Genomic DNA, 21,076 nt, shown 5'->3' with positions numbered 1-21,076 from the left:
TGTGTCCCAGGTCCTGTCCCACTCTCTGTCTGACCCTGCTTTGACTCATCCCTCCGAGTGTGCAGTGTACCTCCTCCAGGACTTGAGTAATAAACCTCAATTTCACTTTCCATTTGCTCTCTTTTGTTGAACCATGGCTCACCTTCCAACATCCTGTCACTCCTAGGCTCTATTTAATAAATGTTAATTTAACAAAGTCACAACATCAGTTGAGGAATGTTTGGTGCTGAGGATAAGAGAATTTAGGCAGACCTCAATGATTCAACTCAGATCAGTAATCCCCAAACCAACCATCTCTAGTTATTAAGGATATTAGTAAAGTTTAAACGCTTTATTTATTCAGGTTTCGAAGATTTTATATACTAACTTACTTTGTGAAACTAAAGCATGAATAGACTACACAGTGTTTTCCAAAATTAATTAGCAAAAGATTCTGTTTTTGAGTATCTTGAAGGGCCAGTGTTCTGGGTAAAAATTGATGTAGGCTCGTCTTTCTATTAATTGAATCAGCATTCTCTGTATTACTAATTTCAAAATTAAGTACCTTACTTATTTTTAAATTGTATGAATAAGTATGATTTTATTGAATTAGTCCAGCAAAGTATAAAAGTTTAGATACTGGGTCCATATGTTTTCTTTCAGGTCTCCATGAAAACCAATTGTTGGTCTTGTAATTTGAACTCTGGAAACTCTAATACATATATAATATTGTTAGATATCCTAATGAACATATTACCACTACAAAAGGTATCCTCCAGGGGAGCTTGAGAGATGTCAGTTGTTGAAGACATTTTCTCTCCAGACCATGTTATAAATGAACTAGTTTGGCTTTGAAGGTATACACTATCAAAAACAGGTGAGCAGGTGAGATATATGAAAATTAACTCTATCATTGGATCTAAAGTTGCTACCCTTGACAATTGGATAGCACCTTGTCTGAAGGAATAATAAATTCATAGAAGGATGTGTGCAGCATGGGGTATAAAATAGTAGTACCCTTTATTTCTGGATGGAAAACAATAAGAGCAAAGGAACAATAATAGTTATGAGGCACAAGCAAGGTGATTTATTAATATTTTCTCATTTAATTCTACAACATTCCTATGGGTTATAAGTATTATTGTCTCTATTTTTCATATGAAGAAATTCAACTTGGGGAATTTAAATACTTGGTATATGAACTAATTTATGTCAGGATCAGAAATGTTAATGCTCTTCATCACTGTATTCTACTCATAGTCTTAATAAAAGCAAAAAAAAATATTACTCTGCATTTTTCTCCATATGGAAATACATGTGTCCAGTGAAGGATACACATTCTAGAGGGAAAGTTGTTAAATTTTCTTAATGAATGAGCATTCAAATGTTTCTCAGCCCAAGCAATTTCTTTTTGCCCATCCAGTCCCAGTCCTTCCTCTTGACACATTCCTTTTTACTTCAACCATGCTGTGAATTCTGATAGATGATAGATAATCTATCTATCTTGCTTTGATTATCACTTCTTTTTGATGACTATTATAACTTTCTTATTACCTTTTCTTGTTTTTCTGCTCTTGGCCCTTATTTAACCTACTCTTTGGGACTGCTAAATGTGTTATTTATTCTATTTTTTTCATTTTTCAAAATTCTTTGGGAGAAAGATATTTTGCAACTATTCAAAACAATAAAACACACTAAGTGTGGGCAAATGTGTGAACCTAAAGGAAATGGCTCTGCTTTAGGTAAAGCAAAGTGAGGTCAACCATGGACCTATTCCTGAAGAACCTGTTAGCAATGTTGAAAAAAGGCAAATATCTCCTAGCTATATTTATCAGAAATGGCATTATAAGATTGCTTTTTGACCACCAGTGTCCACTGATTGTTTAAAAATGAAACATAGAAAGACCTTTCACCTAGAAATAATTCTTCAAAGCTGACTCAAATTTGAGGAATTATTCGCCTGGTCTATAATGCAGCTCAGTGTACATATTCTAACATTTATAAATCCAGGTCTCCACTCCTACTACCCAGGTAATTAAAGGTAAATCCTGCTATGGAATCTAAAACAACATCAGTAAATCCCCTACATACAAATGAGTTCCCTTCCGAGAGCGCATTCGTAAGTCCAATTTGTTAAGTCCAACAAAGTTAGCCTAGGTACCCAACTAACACAATTGGCTATATAGTACTGTACTGTAATATGTGTATAACACTTTTCACACAAGTAATACATAAAAAACAAACAAACAAACACAACAAATAAAGAAAACATTTTTAATCTTACAGTACCTTGAAAAGTATAGTAGTATAGTATAACAGCTGGCATACAGGGGCTGGCATTGAGTGAACAGGCAAGAACAGTTACTGACTGGAGGAGGGAGAGGAAGTGGGAGATGGTAGAGCTGAAGAATCATCATCAGTAGGAGAAGGAGAGCAAGCTGCAATTTCACTCATGCCTGACATTGATGGAACACACGTTGGAATCTTTGAAAATTCGCAGCTTGAAGGTTCGTATGTAGGGGACTTACTGTATTTGCTTGATACTAAACTTTCATGAGATTAAATTCAATAAAAATTTATTAATTTGCTAAAAACCTGAATTTTTCGACTTAAAGAGTTATATTTTAACTAGATTTTTATGCACAATTTAAAAGAGCACAGATAGTGTTAAAATGTTACTTAAATATTTCCTGCTACACTTCCTGTTCCTGAAGACATGGATTTTTGTAATTCCTATTTGTACCTCCAGCACATAGTAGACTCTCTATAAATGCTTGCTTGCCAAAATAAGTATTGTGTAGTTAAAATGAACATTTATGAGGTTTATATAAACGAATGGTCAAAAATGTGAAGGATATAGATCCTGAAATGAGAGAGAATGCAACAGTTAATACCATGTGTTCTAGGGGACATTTTAAGTGGCATCAATAGACACCAATAATTTGACATTTTTTATCTATATTTATTGATTTCTGCCAGTGGCAAGCCTAATGGCAGTACAAAGTCATAAATAGAATTTAGAGTAGGACTTGGAGAACTATGACACAGTTTAGGTGACTCTCCATTTTAAATAGGCAATTTGTCAGCAACGTGACCTTTAAAATGGCTCTTTTATGTTGTTTTCTTGTTTGCCTTTTTAAGCAATTCACCTAAAAGTGGCATAATTTTTTTTCAAGAAGAATCTATCTTTTCTTGACCAGAACATTATTCAGGACAACTAATCTTAAGGCTACAAGGAAAACAAGATAATGAAAATAAAAATATGGGAACCATGGGCTAGATGTTATGCTGAGAGTTCTGAATTTGACAACATAGTTACTAAATTATTTTAGTTATATTCAAAATTTCTATTTGGTCATAGGACAGATACAATAAACCACACCCTGGATAGGGACTGCATACACAGTTAATGATAAGACTAATTAGAAAATTATTCTTAGAATAAAAATCTATTCATTCTATGAAAATAATGTAATGGTAATGTACCACTTTTGAAACGGTGCAGGACGCTATGGGGCCTTCCCAGGACAGACCCCACCCCCTCCCATGTCCTCAGCCTGCATTTGCTTATAGAAAAACTTTAGTCAAAGAAAAAAATTAATCAGAAGTGAGAAAATGCAGACACCAAGGAAAATAGTCCAACAGGACCAAATGATAATAGTTTAGTCATTAAACAAAGAAAATAACTTTTAGTTCTTCTTCAAGGGCTATAGATAATATTCTGAGCCATAGCCTTTGAGCTGTTTTTTTTTTTTTAATTAATTAATTTATTTTTTATTTATTTATGGCTGTGTTGGGTCTTCGTTTCTGTGCGAGGGCTTTCTCTAGTTGTGGCAAGCGGGGGCCACTCTTCGTCACGGTGCGCAGGCCTCTCTTGTTGCGGAGCACAGGCTCCAGACGCGCAGGCTCAGTAATTGTGGCTCACGGGCCCAGTTGCTCCGCGGCATGTGGGATCTTCCCAGACCAGGGCTCGAACCCGTGTCCCCTGCATCGGCAGGCAGATTCTCAACCACTGCGCCACCAGGGAAGCCCTGAGCTGTTTTATAGATACTGAAACCCCCACCAGATCGAAGAAGTTAACTACATGATGACCAGACCGTAGCCATGACATAAGCTGCCACAATTCTGAGAACTGGCCTCAAAGAAATGGGAACAAATTAACCCTGGAACTGAAGATTAATTGTACTTAAAAACAATCAAGATGATGCTGATCAGACCACTGCATAACCAATTTCAAGATGACTGTCAGAGCTGACTGTGCTGTTTCTGCATGTAGCCCCCTCCCTCCACCTATACACCCCTGAAACTGCCCTTTAAAAGCTCTTGCCCGGTGATTATCAGTGGAGAGTTGGCCTTTGGACACGAGTCCACCCTCTCCCCTGGCTACCGGCCTCCAGAATAAAGCAAACTTTCCTTTCCACCAACCTTGCCTCTTGAGTATTGGCTTTTGAGTGGCAAGCAGTCGGACCTGAGTTTTGATAACACTTTAGCTACATCTTTTCAATATGAACAAAATTATCTGGTGTTTTCATGCCTAAAATCACACCCGTAATTTTTATTTTGTCAGTGTTAGGGGCATATTGCCATTAACTAAGCACACAGGCTATTCTGCCTCATTTTGTGGGGTATTCATCATAAGATGGCCATGCAGGAGCCTGTGGAAAATGTTCAAGTGTCCAGTCCACACTCCCAGTGCACCTCCACACAAACCATCAAAGACTGTCATTATTCACTACTATGAAACGTATTATCATGAGAGTGCCTTTAAAAATAGATATTCACAATGGCAATTTGATTTTTAAATTAGTCCATGCTTAATAACTATCTATAGGATAATTCATGCTGCTGCACCAATGAAGCATTCATAACTCTCTATGTAAACACTGCAGGAACTAAAAATCAAGAATATCCTTCACGCATTTTAAGCAGGTGTCAGTAGTCCTTGACGTTGCCATTTGGCCTAAAGACGTTACTGCAGGGGACAATAGAGACACACAAATCTATTTACTTTCTCTGTGTGAAAAGAAAAACCTTCTAGGCAGAGGTTTCAGTTCAGCACATTCATTACCTTTTAACTGCTTCTAAATTGCAGTGTGACCTTCCGTATCAATAACCATATCTAGTTAACTGAAACCAGCACAATTTGGGCATATGTGCTGTGAAAAACTTTTTCCTTCCTTGGCATATATGTATGTGTGTCTGTTTGGGCATGCATGTGCAGCTACACTTGCTATTATAAACGAGGTAGACACAGTAAAAGAGAAAAGCAAATGCATTACTAGAAAAACAGCTAAATAATAAAAACAGACAAATTCCACCCAAACATTTGTCATGTTATACATAGTTAAATAAGGACCATGTTAATAAATGAAAATTTCTGTTGAATAAAATTATTTGTAATGCCAGAGGTTCCATATGTCAGAAAAAGCATGGAAACTCACTGTGAAATTAAGCATTGTGTTTAAAATTTTAAGCTATGTAGAAAAATTCCACTAAGAGAAAATATAAGTTTGACTATCTTAGGCTCGGCCACAGTGAGCATAATGTCATAAAAAATTCACCACCACATCAACCACTGTGAGCACTGCAGTATACAAATTATCATTCCCCTAGAAGACTTACTGAAAGCTCTTTCACAGTCAGCTGTAGAATGTACACATTTCATCCTACCTTCAAAAAATACAGCCAGAAAGCTCACGTTCCTAAGTCCCCAAAGAAAAATGCCATCATTCAGAACCTTAAGCAGAGCTTTCAATTCACCTTACCACTTTACATTCTTCCCTATATCCATTGTTATAGTTCTGTAAAACAAAATAAAAATACAGACAGCAAAGGAATTAACTCATTTTCTCCTTTCAGTTGTTTAGTCAACACTTTATCCCAATTAAACTCATTTTCAAAAAAGGTATTGGAAGCAGTGGGAACCGCAAATGCTTCCAAAATGAGATAAGCAGCATATCCAGTCAGTCCAAGGCCTGGCAGGAATATAGTGGCACCGTGATGAACTGGCCATCATGGGTAGCAAGTACAATATATGGTCATTGGCATCACATGAAGAAGTTTAAATCCAGCCTCCCTGCTCTTTAAATCTTGATTTAGGAGAGAGTATAGAAAATAAGAAGTAGTAAGCCCAGGTCATTTAGTTAGAAATGAAGAGAACATCAAAAGGAACTGTAATCATCAGCCAGTGCAGTGGGAAGATAATGAAGAGTGAGATCCTGGAGGTCAAGTAAAGGTGGACTTCAAGAAGTTGGAACCTATGCTGCAGATAGGTCAAATAACACAGAAACTGAGAATTTATCCTTGAATGTTGCCATATCTAAGTTATCACTGATCTTGGCAAAAACCTTTTGGGGAGGTGCTGGAGGCAAGCGGGCATTTAGGAGAGAATGCGAAGAGGAATGTAGACAATGAGTATAGAGAACTCTTTCAAGGTGTTTTTATGTAAAGAGCAGATACTTTGTACAGTAGTTGCAGGAGGGTCTGGGTCAAGGGACAATTCTTCTTGAAGATAAGAAATATGTTATTTGAGTAATGGTGAGAATAAACAAGTTGTGAGGAAAAAACTGATGATGTAGAGAGATTAAGAGGGCAAAATTCTAGGAATATTCTTGAGTAGACAAGAAGTGTGATGATCAAGCACACAGATAGGTTCTCAATATTTTGGAGCAAGGAAAATTCATCAGTTGAAAATGAGGGCAGATAGATAGATGTGTAGAGATGCAAATTGAGCTTGCTTGTAGGAGAGTGTGGAAGTGCTGATTTCTACTACTTTTCCCAGTGAAATAGAAAACAAGATCATAAACTAAATGTAAGGAGGAAGGAAGGCATACTGGAAAGCAAAGTATGAAATTGTTGTCTCGGAGAGTGAGAGGGTGAAATGGCATGGGAAAGTGTAAGAGCACTGCCGGGCAAACTTAAGGTTACACCTGTATTTAACTGTCAATAATTTCAAAGGTGGTCAAGCACTATGGCTGTATGTTTCTGCAGCCAGACCTTCCGCAGCTTCTAGGGTGTAGAGTGAAAGGTAATAAAGCTGGATTTAATTGGGGATGAGATTTTTCCTGTTGAGTATGGTAGATGGTGTAAGGAGATAGAGACTGTACGTGAGGCAATGATTGTGACACCGACAGGACCATGAAATCTAAGTCGGGTAAGGAGGGAAAGAAAGGCACAAGGGGTTGAGAGAGAGTGAAAAATATAGAGAACAATAACCAGGAGGTTCTAGTGTGGTCAAGAACTGTGAGAGGATTCTGACAACAGCCTCCTATCTTTCCAGCTCAAAAACTAGGAAACTTGAGAATAAGATTCTGGGGTGAGAAGTGAGTTAGACTATCAATGACTAGATTATGATCATGGAGTAATTGACTAAAATAGTGTCCAGGAAAAGGTCATTGTAGAAGATGAGGTCAAGAAAATAAAAGGCCATAGAGGGAATATTTAGGTGACCCTGGAATACACCGAGAGTTATGACAGGAATAAATGTCTGCAAGTGACAATGAGCCCAATGTAGGCAGAGGACTTAAAACAGTGGACTCTGGAAACAGGCTGGGCTCTTGAAGGTCAAATTCAGTTTCTAAGACATGAGGCAAGGAAACACGTCATAAAGGAAAACAAACTGGATTGGGATTCAAGCTGGGATTTCAGTCCCAGTTCTACAACCATAGCAATATTTCTGAGTCTGCAAAGTGTGTTGTATTATATAAAGGCACTGGATTAAATGATTCCTAAACCCCATTCAATGTTGAATAATTGTAGCAACCATTTTTGCGAAATAGTTAAGGAAGAGTTGAGGAACAAGGGTGAGGGAGAATAAATCCATTTGGGAAAGAGAGTTAAAATCTCCTCTACGTATAAGATAGAAAGGAAGCACTGGAACTTGGAGTTCACACTGAATAATAATTGTAATAATAATAATAATAATAAACTCCAATAAAAAATTCTTGGATCCTAAAAAAAAAAATAAAAAGATAAATACAGTTTCCAAAACTGGTAGAACTGAATACATTACAGAACCTCCCTCTTTCCATATATAAAATTGCAGTAATAATAACAGTAATAATATCTACTTTAAAGTGTTTTGTGAGAATTAAATGAGTGAATAATGTGTCTGTTAGTGGTTCCATAAAAATATTATATCAGTCTTTCTCTCCTCTGCCTTACATGATCATTTCCCTTTCTACCATTAGCTGACACATTTTTATTTTTCCTATTAAAACAAAATAAACTCAATCTGAAAAGACTACATTCTGTAAGATTCCAGCTATAAATATGACCCTCTAGAAAAGGCAAAACTATGGAGACAGTAAAAATATCAGTGGTTGCCGAGGGTTAGTGGGGAGAGAGGGATGAATAGGCAGAGCACAGAAGCTTGTTAGGGCAGTGGAAGTACTCTGTATGATACTATAATGGTGGAGGCATGTCATTATACATTTGTCCAAACTGGTAGAATGTACAGCACCAAGAGTGAATCCTAATGTAAACTGTGGACTTGGGTGATAATGATATATCAATGAAGGTTCATCGATTGTAGCAAATGTACCACTCTTGTTGGGGATGTTGGTAATGCAGGAGGCTGTGCATATGTGCAGGCAGGGGAGGATATAGGAAATCTCATTACCTTCCACTCAATTTTGCTGTGAAACTAAAACTGCTCTAAAAATAAAGTTTATTAAAAAACAAAAACATAAAAACAACTGAACAACAGTCTTGACTGCCTCTTCCCCTTTGGCTGATATACAACTTGCCTAACATTTTTATTTCTAGCCCACCTTTATTTCTTTTCTTTCTCTTTACTGAGATAATTTTTGTTTCTTTTTGCAGCAAAATTCCTTGCACAGTTGTCGACACTTATTGCTTCCAAATAGTCCCCTCAATTTCTTTTTTAAACCAACTCCAAATAGAGGGATTGTTTTTTCCTCCTTGAAAATGTTTTTTTCTAAAAGTCATCAACAATATTTATGTTTCTAAATCTAATGGCCAAGTTTCTATTATTGTTGACCTAGCAGCAGCATATAATACAGTTGTTCATTCTCTTCTTAAAATATTTTATTCTATGGTTTCCTGGACACCGCATTCTCATTGTCTTCCCCTTTTCATTTTGGTTGCATATCCTCAGGCTCTTTGCTGATTCCTCCATCTCTCCCTAACGTTTTGTTTGTTCACAAATTCTTTATATTTCCAGCTGTTGAGACAACACTTTTGAGAGTTGAGGTTACCTCTAGCGGCAAAACCAGAGCCAACTCTTAAGCAGCCAGAATGCTACGCTAATGGAATACATGACCATTTCTCTTTTAGAACCTTCTTTGTGCTCCACTTCCAGAAGTTGTAGACATCTATTTAGTTTGATTATCTGTCGTCCTAATGAAGCTGCATCTACAACAGTCATGTCATCTGAAGTTCCTTCAATCATTGTACCTATATTTGAAATGCTATACATGGAGTCAGTTCTGACCAGCTGTCCATTTTGGCAAACAGCATTTTCACTCATAGAGCACTCTCTTTTTAGCCTGCCAATTGCATGGATTTCTTCATTTTGAGGGGTTGGAGGAGGTCTTTCTAAATCCAGAAAATCTAGTGGTCTTTCACTTAGCATAAGCACATGAGGTGGTGTTTTTAGTGCCAGTGGAGTTGACTGCATAAGGTCAAGATCTGCTGGTCTTGAAAGTGGAATGTCTTCATTATTTCCTGATACAACAATTCTCCCTGGAACTTGCATAATCACACGAGCATTTGAAACTCCTTCTCGGAATCCTTGTTCAAGGTCAGCATTTGGTGGTGCTACCTTTAATTTTTCCAGGACCTTCAATTCCCTGACCAATACCTTTGGTGTATTCCATTTCATACTGAATTCAACTAATTTCTACCACCTCAGCAGCAGTGGAAGAAGGAAATGCTGCCCCACTCACTAAATGTGTACCAACTACTGCTTGCTTTTTGGCATTATCTGCTTCTGTGCTTCATATTAAATCCTTTAACTTGCTTATGCATGTGCTGGATTTACAGCCACTTTTGTCCCCCTGGGCCTGCTGGAGAGTCTCTGGTGAGGGCCACTGCCCGCTGGCTCCCAGAGACCATTGGCCAAGCACAGGGAAGCCCTCCTTAACTTTTGAATATTGAAATGCCCTGGGGTTCAGTCCATGTTTCTCTTCTCTATTTATATTCATATCCTTGGTGATCTCTTCTAGTCACATGTTTTTAAATTTTCTCAGTAGGCTAATGACTCCTATATTCATATCTCTTGTCCAGTTCCTATTCTTGAGCTTCAGTTGTTATAATTAATACTTTTCTCAAAACTTGCAGCACTTGTAGTTTCCCATTTAATGACAAGTCCATTCTTTAAGTGGCTCAAGACAGAAATCTTGAGATCATCTTTAATTTCATTTTTTTCTCACACTTTGCATTCAAACCATATGAGTCCTTGGATTCATCTAATATACCCAAAATTGATTCCTCCCATCTATGAAGAAATAGCCTATATCAGAAAACAACCCTCATTGTGAGAACTAAAAATTGTACATATACAACACACACACATACACACACACACACACACACACACACACACTGCTTTTGTAAGCATCAGAGAACAACTGAGTCAGCTAGACTCTAGGAGGAACAAAGATCCCAAAGAAAAAGGAAAAATTATATTGCATTTTCTCACTTAAGAATTTGCCAATTAAGGGAACAAACAGAAAATAGCAGTTCAGAGTTGCTGACAATTGCATGGCCAGGGAGGAGAAACAAAAACATGTTCGGGGCTCACCAATTAGGGCATATTTTGGAAATATCAGGTTGTTATTTGAAAGTTCTGGAGGAATTCTAGGAGTAAAGGAAAATTGGAAATAGACAAGTTCTTCAGGATGACTGAAATTCAGTCTCAGATTATATCAAACCTTGTTGGATCAAGGTCATTTACTTTTCTCTAACTACCTGACAGGAATTCTTTAAAAATTACATCTTCTTTTTGAGGAAGATAGTATCATCCTGAAGCTCTGAAATTTCAAATACAATCTCCAGAATTTAGTCAAAATGTAACAGGTATGCAAAATAATCCACAAAAAAGCACAAGAAACAAACTAAAAAACAGAAGCAAATGGTCAAATCCAAGAGAAAATAACTGGAGTTATCATACACAGGCTTTAAAGTTACTGTGATAAGTATGTTGGCTAAAATATATGACAAGATGGAGAATATCACCGGAAAATAAAATCTGTACTAAAATAGAAAATGCATATTTTGGAATTGAAAATTACAATATTTACAATAAATGACTTCACAGATAGATTTAACCACACATTGAACAAGTATAAAACTAGTGAACTGGCCTTTAGGTGAGTAAAAATGTCCAATGTAAAACACAGAGAGAAAAAAGGAATTATAAGAAACACCTAATGTATGAGACATGGGTAAAATTTGTAATATAGCTGTAATGCGATCTTTAAATGGGATGAGTGAGAGAAGGGGCAGAAGCAATACGAAAAAAGTAACTGCGAATTTTCACAACTGGCAGAAAAAAATTAAACTACAAATTAAGGAAGCTCTACAAAGGTAAGAAGGAGATATAAAAGGACCTCTGCACCTAGTTACATCATTAAAAAAACAAACAAAAAACTGCTGAAAACCAGCAACAAACAAAAAGTCTAAAAGCAGCCAGAGAAAAATAAAGGCATAACACTGTTAAATAGGAAGAGTAAAACTGAAGGCTAACTTTTCAATCAGAACAACAGAAACCAAAAGAAAACAGAATGAATTTTTTTAAAGACCTGAAAGAACATACCAGCCAACCTAGATTCTAAGTTTCTTGAAAATATCCTTCAAAATGATAGCTATGTAAAGATGTTTATAGATAAACAAATTGAAAGACTGTTTTGCCTACAAACTTAAACAAAAGAAATATAAAAGGGAATTCCTAGAACAAAAGCTAAATTATCCCAAGAAAATATGGCAATGCAGGCAGGGAGACTACAAGAGAGATGTATAGGTAAATAAGAAGTAACATTGATTAAAACAATCTCAATGTTTTGAGAGGTTTAAAATATATGCAAAATTAAAATACAGGAATACAGTAAGATAACATATGGGAAGGAATGTATGGAATTAAAGAGTTCTAAGTTCTTATTCTAAGTTTGGGCAGTGGTAAAAGTATAGGCCTAGAGAAGACCTTTAGTAAATAAATATATTTGATTTTTAAAATTCATTGTTTCTCAAAGTGTGATCACATTTCTTCCATCATTTATCATAACTGGAAATACTGTTGAGTGGAACATACTTTAGGAAATATTGATGCTACACTTACCAGGATTGTTGTAAATCTATAGCCACCAATGGCATTCATGGGAGGAAAAAAATAAATCTCTGAAAAATTCTGAAAGATGATATTAGGGAAAATCTCTCAGACCAATTCTGCAGGCCTGATTTTGTGTAGGGAGGTTGAATTTCTATTCTCTATTCCTTCAGCATAGGTATATTTTTGTGTGATATAAATATTGACCTAATCATATATTGATGTCTATGCTTTCTTAAATTGTTTTACCCATAGGTGCAAACCTAATATTAGGTTTGTATTAGATTGCTAGATCACATATATCTAGTTTGTTTCTTTTGAATTCCACAAAGAAATTTAAATAAAGCTTTCAAAATATAACATAAGATATTTTGAAAAAGTTTAGGCCCATTCTTACACACATTACAGGCCAACTTTTTAACTAGATATTTTCTCCTCTTCACCTAATTCAATTTTTGATTATATGGTTCTTTTAGACTATAATTATACTAATTACAGAGATTCTTCTTGAAAATCAGATTGTGCTACTTCCACACTGCCTCAAATTAATAGCAGTAATATAGGGATAAAAATTTACTCAGCAAAGTATATTAGCAATTCAGAATAAGTTTCATAAATAAGGATATAGCATAATTCTATTATTTTAATTACCATGTGCTTAAAGAGGAAAAGGGAAAATTCTTAATTTTTTAGTTAACCCTTGAGAAATTAGACAATTTAATTCAATAAGCTCCTTAATACTATTTATACAAAAGCAAAACTAAACAAATGGGACTACAGCAAATTAACTTCTGCACAGCAAAGGAAACTATCAACAAAATAAAAAGGCAACCTAGTAAGTGGGAGAAACTATTTTCAAATCACATATCTGATAAAGAGTTAATATCCAAAAATTATAAAGAACTTGTACAACTCAGTAGCAAAGAAACAATCTGATTAAAAATGGGCAGAGGACCTGAATAGACATTTTTCCTTAGAAGACATACAGATGGCAAACAAGTACATGAAAAGAATGTTTAACATCATTAATCATCAGGGAAATGCGAATCAAAACCACAATGAGATGTCAACTCACAACTGTTAGAATGGCTATTATCAAAAAGACAAGGAATAACAAGTATTGGCCAGGATGTGGAGAAAGGGAACCCCTTGTGCACTGTTGGTGGAAATATAACTTGGTGCAGCCACTAGGAAAAACAGTGTGAAGAGTCCTCAAAAAAAATTAAAAATAGAACTACCATATGATCCAACAATTCTACCTCTGGGTATTTATCCAAAGAAAATGAAAACCCTAACTCAAAAAGATATTTTTGTTCTCATATTCATTGCAGCATTATTTACAATAACCAAGATATGGAAACAACCTGTGTCCATCCGTGTATGGATGGATGGATAAAGATGTGGTGTATACATACAATGGAGTATTATTCAGTCATAAAAAAAAATAAAATCTTGTCATTTGGAACAACGTGAATGGACCTCAAGGGCATCATGCTAAGTGAAACAAGTCAGAGAAAGATAAATGACAAATACCATACAATCTCTTTTATATTTGGAATATGATAAACAAAACAAACAAACAAAAAACAAGCACATAAATACAGAGAATAGATTGTTGGTTGCCAGAGGTGGAGGGTGAGAGGGTAGGAGAAATAGATGAAGGGAGTCAAAAGGTAAAATAAAAAAGTAAAACATAAACAATGACTTGGTCTTTACGGCTAGGTTTGCAAGAGCTAATCCAGTTTTAAGTGAAGTAATGAGTGATCTAGAATAAAGGCCAACCTCATTTTTTTTTTTTCAACATTTGCTTTGACAGTAGAGAAAATAAGGATCTCTCTCTTTGAAATTCTGAGGCCAGAAAGAAGACCAAAGGTAACCGTCAATAATAGTATCATCTTTGTAGTCAATTCAGAAAATATTTGCAAAACAAATATGCAAGCTTCAGATAGAAGTAATACACAGAAAACCATCTTATACCAATAGACTTAGGCCAAAGATATATGAGTAGGTGAAAAAGCTACTGCATGCTACTATGCCCTAGTCATATACTGTGAAACACTCTGGGACAGAGTCAACTACATTTAAGACTAAACCCACTACAAAGTCTTCATTTGTTTTTATGTTTCAAGTTTGACCTTGGAAAGTAAAAAATATTTGGTGATAAACTACCAGGTATAAAGATAATAAAGGACTCAAACCTATCTATCTATCTATCTATCTATCTATCTATCTATCTATCTATCCATCCATCTAATTTATTTAAAATGGAAAATGTTTTAATTCTTTTATTTTGAATATAATTCTTATATTTTGAAAATTCTTATATATTGGCAATAAAATATACTTCCTTAAGGAGACTAAAATCACCTACCTAATAAAAACATTGAAAATACAACACTCTTAAAATTAATTATGACCTTTCCAGCACTTAGTTTTACTCAGTTAAGGATAACTATTAATGTTACCCTGAAATTTTGTGGTTTTGGTACATTCAATAAGCAATGTTAATCTCTGAACAGAAAAACATACCAATTCAGCAAAATCTATTTTTCCTTGAATGGTTCTTTGATTTGTTTTCCCATGGATACATGGGGAAAAGCTCAAAGGTCGTTAATGCTGGCATTAATATACATTAGTCGTTGGAGTAGACCATTTCCCAACTGGGACCCACCACATTTTCAATGGCCACCCAATTAATGACCGTCTAATTGACTCATCTGCAAATCTTACAAAGCAATAGTTTTGCTAAGTAAATTGAACCTGCCATTGCAAAAACTCTGCAGAACTGAGGGCATAATTAACTCTACTGAGGCATACTTGATCTTAGAAGCCCTGGGGATAATCAATAATTAGTTTCATTCTGAAATGGTTCTGTTGCTATATCCATGACACAATGTTTCTGAATTACTGATGTTTTGACGATTGTTGCTTATTTGGATCAGAACAGAAAAGCTGTAGCTAACTCAAGCTTTATAGCATAATAAACTTTCCAAAGTACCTTGAGATTATAAACAATCAAGGTAAATGAAGCATCAAGTACTATTTATCTTCCAAAATATTAGTGCTTACAAAAACAAAGGAGGCCAAACAAACAACAACTCTGTATCCATCACATTCAATGTTATATAGCAGCAACATTTTATTTTATAAAACAAGAGAGAAAATTAAGAGATCTGATTGGCTGATAAACATTCTAACTGTGGCTTCCTGGAAAATTCATGGTCAGAAATTTATGAGCTTCACCACTTAATTAAGAGTAAGAATTCTGAGCACAGAGACTATAATCAGTACAATTCATGGGGTTCAATATTTATGGGACCCATCAGTTAGCAAAAAGGGCAAAAGGAATTGAACACTTTGATAGTCTAATAAGAATTCCAAAAGCTTTTCTAAATGAAGTAAATTCATAAAACTCAAAATGTATGCTTAGCATATGCTATGTAAATAGGCTTTTAAATACAATTTTCTGGCATCATGACACCATTTTGCTTTAAAGTTAGAAGAAATGTTAAATTATTGAAGCAATCTCTCTGTTCTAATTCAAGAGATGATATTGAAGCAGATTTATCTTTCTGCTTCCCAATTAAAAGGGAGTGTGTCTTGCCCTTTGTGTATTAGGTGAGATCAGATACTATTCCAGAGACATATTAAGCATTTATCCTAGATTTACGTACATGCAATAATAAAGGAAATGCACACTAATGGTTTCCTAAGTAATAATCACTTTTCCCTTAGTCATGATCACAAGCTGATATTAAAAAGAGTATGCACAGAGGTGTGGCCAAGATGGTAGAGTAGGAAGACCCTGGGCTCACCTCCTCCCATGAGCACACCAAAATTGCAACTATTTACAGAGAAGCTATCAATGAGAATGACCTGAAGAATAGCAGGAAAGATCTTCCACAACTAAAGATACAAAGAAGGAACCAAAACAAGATGGCTAGGAAAGGTAGAGATGCAGAATAGTCAAGACTTACACCCCTGGGGGAGGTGACCTACAATTGGGAGGATAATCACTATTGTAGAGGTTCTCCCTGAGAAGCAAGGTGTCCAAGCCCCATATTAAGCTCCTCAGCCTGGGGGTACTACACCAGGAGGCCAAGCCCCCAGAACATCTGGCTTGGAAGGCCAGTGGGGCTTAGATACAGGAGAGCTGGAGAACTGTAGGAAACAGAGACTCTCCTCTTAAAAGGTGTGTGCAAAATCTCACACACTCCAAGTCCCAGTCCCAGCCTGGGTTAGACCCACTTGCTAGAACATCCCAGAGAGGCAGGAGGCAACTGCAATTCCCCCTGTGTATATAGACATGATGGCAGCCATTTTTGGGAGCTCATCTTACCAGGAGAACAATGGGACTGGCAAGTGCCATTTGGGAGGTCTCATCTAGTTTATTAGCAGTAGGGGCTTACCCACCCATGAGAAGACCAGCACCAGCCTCAACCACCAGCCCCAGGTCCCACAACCAGTCATACCAGGACCCTGCCCCACTCAACAATGGGCCAGCAGCCACAACACAAGGAAAGGCCTGGCAGCCAACTGGGCTGGGGACCAGTCCCACCTACCAGTGTGCCCTCAGTTGTTGGCCCTGCCACAACATAAGGTCCCACACAGCCCACACAGGGGGCACCACTAAAGAATGTAGCTCTGGTGACCAGAGGGGAGTGTGCTGCTATGCTCCATAGAATGTCTCCTACATAAGACTGTTTCTCCAAGATCAGGAAATGTAACCAACCTACTTAATACATGGAAATAAACACAAACAATTAGGCAAAATGAGGAGACAGAGGAATATGTTCTAAATGAAGGAAGAAGATAAAACCTCAGAAAAAGAATTAAATGAAGTGCAGATAAGCAGTCAACCCAATAAAAAGTTCAAGATAATGATCATAAAGATGCTCAATGAGCGCAAGAGAAGAATGAATGAACACAGTGAGAATTTTAACAGAGTTAGAAAATATAAAGAACCAGAGATGAATACTATAACTGAAATAAAAAATACACTAGAAAAAAATCAACAGATTAGATGATAGAGAGGAACAGATGAACAAACTGCAAGACATTAGTGGAAATCACCCAAGATGAACAGGCAAAAGAAAAAACTTTTAAATATGAGGATAGTTTACAAGACCTCTGTGACAATATCAAGTGTACTAATATTCACAATATAGGAATCTCAGAGGAGAAAAGAGAGAAAGGGGCAAAGAACTTATTTGAATAAGTAATAGCTGAAAACTTCACTAATCTAGGAAAGGAAACAGACATTCAGGTCCAGAAAGCACAGAATGTCCCAAACAAAATGAACCCAAAGAGGCCCACACCAAAACATATAATAATTAAAATGGCAAAAAATAAAGATAAAGAGATAATCTAAAAGCAAAGAAAAGCAACTAGTTATGTACAAGGGAACTCCCATAACCTGCAGTAAAAATGCAGGTTTGTTAGACTGTGTTTGAACTTAGCTCATCAACTTAAAATAATCACACATATAACAGAAAAAGAAAGGGATCCAGTCATAACACTAAAGATAGTCATCAAATCACAAGGAAAGTGAACAAAAGACTAAAAGAACAAAGAACTCAAAAACAACCAGAAAATAATTAACAAAATGGTAATAAGTACATACTTATCAATAATTACTTTAAATTTAAGTAGACAAAATGCTCCAATCAAAAGACAGGGTGGCTGAATGAATTAAAAAATTGAGACGTGTATATATATTGCCTACAAGAGACTTACTTCAGATCTAAAGTCACACACAGACTGAAAGCGAGGGGATGAAAGAAGTTATTTTCCGAAAATGGAAACAAAAAGAAAGCTGTGGTAGCAATACTTACATCAGACAAAAATAGACTTTAAAACAAAGACTGTAACAAGAGACAAAGAAGGACATTACATAATGATAAAGGGATCAGTCTAAGAAGAAGTTATAACAGTTGTAAATATCTATGCACCCAAGATAGGAGCACTTAAATATATAAAGCAAATATTAACAAACATAAAGGGAGAAATTGACAGTAACAAAATAGTAGTAGGGGACTTTAACACCCCACTTACATCAATGGACAGATCATCCAGACAGAAAATCAATAAGGAAATACTGGCCTTAAATGGCACATTAGACCAGATATATATATGATGTTCCATCCAAAAACAGCAGAATACACATTGTTTTCAAGTGTACATGGAACATTCTCCAAGATAGAACCCATGCTAGGCCACAAAACAAGTCTCAATACATTTAAGAAGATTGAAATCATATCATGCATCTTTTCTGACCACAAAGGTATGAGAATAGAAATAACTACAAGAAAAAACTGCAAAAAACACAAACACATGGAGGCTAAATATGCTACTAACTACAAATGGGTCACTGAAGAAATCAAACAGGAAATTAAAAAATACTGGGAGACAAGTGAAAAATTGAAACACAATCCATCATCTAAAATCTATGGGATGCAGCAATAGCAGTTCTAAGAGGGTAGTTTATAGCAATACAACCCTACCTCAGGAAAAAGAAAAAAATCTCAAACAATCTAACCTTACACTTAAAATAATTGGAAAAAGAAGAATAATCACAAACCATGTTATTGAAAGGAAAGGAATAATAAAGATCCAAGCAGAAATAAATGAAATAGAGACCAAAAAATCACTAGAAAAGATGTATGAATCTACGAGCTGGTTCTTTGAAAAGATAAGCAAAATTGACAAACCTTTAGCCAGATTTATTAAGAAGAAAAGACAGAGGGCCCAAATCAATAAAATCATAAATGAAAGAGAAGTTACAACTGATCCCACAGAAACACAAAGGATCATAAGAGATTACTATGAACAATTACATACCAATGAAATGGACAACCTAAAGAAATGGATATGTTCCTAGAAGCATAAAATCTCCCAAGACTGAATCAGGGAGAAATATAAATTATGATCAAATCGATTACCAGAATTGAAAATGAACCACTAATCAAAAATTCCCAACACACAAAAGTCTAGGACCAGATAATTTCACAGGTGCATTCTACCAAACATTAAAAGAAGAATTAACACCCATCCTTCTGAAACTATTCCAAAAATATTGAATGGAAAAGAACATTTCTAAACTTATTCTATGAGGCCAGAATCACCCTGATACTGTAATCCAACAAAAGCACCATAATAAGAGAAAATTACATGCCAATATCACCAATGAACTTAGATGCAAAAATTCTCAACAAAATGCCAGCAAAGCAAATTCTACAGTACACTCAAAGGATCATACACCATGATCAAGTGGACTTTGTCACAGGGATACAAGGTTGGTTCAATATCCACAAATCAACCAATGTGACACACCATGTTAACAAATTAAATAACAATTACATGATCATCTCAATAGATGCAGAAAAAAGCTTTTGACAAAATTCAACATATCATAAAAACTCTGAACAAAGTGGGTATAGAGGGAACATACCTCAACATAATAAAAGCCATATATATCAAACTCACAGCCAATATCATACTCAGCAATGAAAAGCTGAAAGCATTTCCTCTAATATCAGGAACAAGACAAGATGCTCACTCTTAACCATTTTTACTCAACATAGTACTGGGAGTTCTAGCAATAACAATCAAACAAACAAACAAAAAAGAAATAAAAGGAATCCAAATTGGAAAGGAAAGAGTAAAACTGTCACTGCAGATGATATACTATAGATAGAAAATCCTAAATATACCACCAAAATATTATAAGAACTCAATGAATTCATTAAAGTGTCAATACAAAATTAATATAGAGAAATCTGTTGTGTTTCCATGCACTAACAATGAATTACCAGAAAGAGAAATTAAGAAAACAATCCCATTTACAATTTCATAAAAAAGAATAAAATACCTAGGAATAAATCTAACCAAGGAGGTAAGAGACCTATACTCAAAAAAATATAAGACATTGATGAAACAAATTGGACACAACACAAGCCAATGAAAAAGTATAGTGTGCTCATGGATTGGAAGAATTAACATTGTTATAATGACCATATTACAGAAGGTAATCCTTGGATTCAATGCAATCCCTTTCAAAATACCAGTGGCATTTTTTCATACAACTAGAACAAATAATTCTAAAATTCGTATGAAAACACAAAAGACTCAAAATAGCCAAACAATCTTGAGAAAGAAGAACAAAAACTGGAAGCTCACACATCCTGATTTCAAACTATACTACAAAGACACAGATCAATGAAACAGAATAGAGACCTCAGGAGTAAACCCACACCTACATGATTAATCAATGTATCATAAAAGAGGCAAGAATATAAAATGGGGAAGAAAAGCCTCTTCAATAGTGTTGTGAAAACTAGACAGCTACATTCAAAAGAATCAAAATTGTCTACTTTCTCACACCATATACAAAGAAAAAAAAAGAAAAAACTCAGAATTGATTAAAAACTTAAATGTAAGACCTAAAACTCCTAGAAGAAAGTGTAGGCAACATGCTTTTTGACATCAGTCTTAGAAATAATAATTTGGATTTGTCTCCTCAGTCAAGGGAAACAAAAAGAAAAACAAATGGGACTACATCAAACTAAAAACCTTTGCACAGTGAAGGAAACCACTAACAAAATGAAAAGGCAGCATACTGAATGGGAGAAGATATTTTCAAATGACATATCCGATAAGGAATTAATATCTAAAATACACAAAGAACTCATACAACTCAATAACAAAAAAAACTGATTAATAAATGGGAAGAGGACCTGAATAGACGTGTTTCCAGAGAAGACACACAGATGGCCAACAGGCACATGAAAAGATGCTCAACATCCTGATCAT

General features: G+C 35.5%; 1 pseudogene; it reads right to left on the bottom strand.

Annotated features, from left to right (window-relative positions):
* Window positions 1–9,199: 9,199 nt before the first annotated feature.
* LOC137761189 (mitochondrial fission factor pseudogene) lies at window positions 9,200–9,697 on the bottom strand (annotated as a pseudogene).
* Window positions 9,698–21,076: the final 11,379 nt, after the last annotated feature.

The sequence above is a fragment of the Eschrichtius robustus genome, chromosome 3, assembly GCF_028021215.1.
Source record: "Eschrichtius robustus isolate mEscRob2 chromosome 3, mEscRob2.pri, whole genome shotgun sequence".
NCBI lineage: Eukaryota > Metazoa > Chordata > Mammalia > Artiodactyla > Eschrichtiidae > Eschrichtius > Eschrichtius robustus.
The sequence above is the reverse complement of the archived record's forward strand: the minus strand, read 5'-3'. Positions and strand labels throughout refer to the sequence as shown.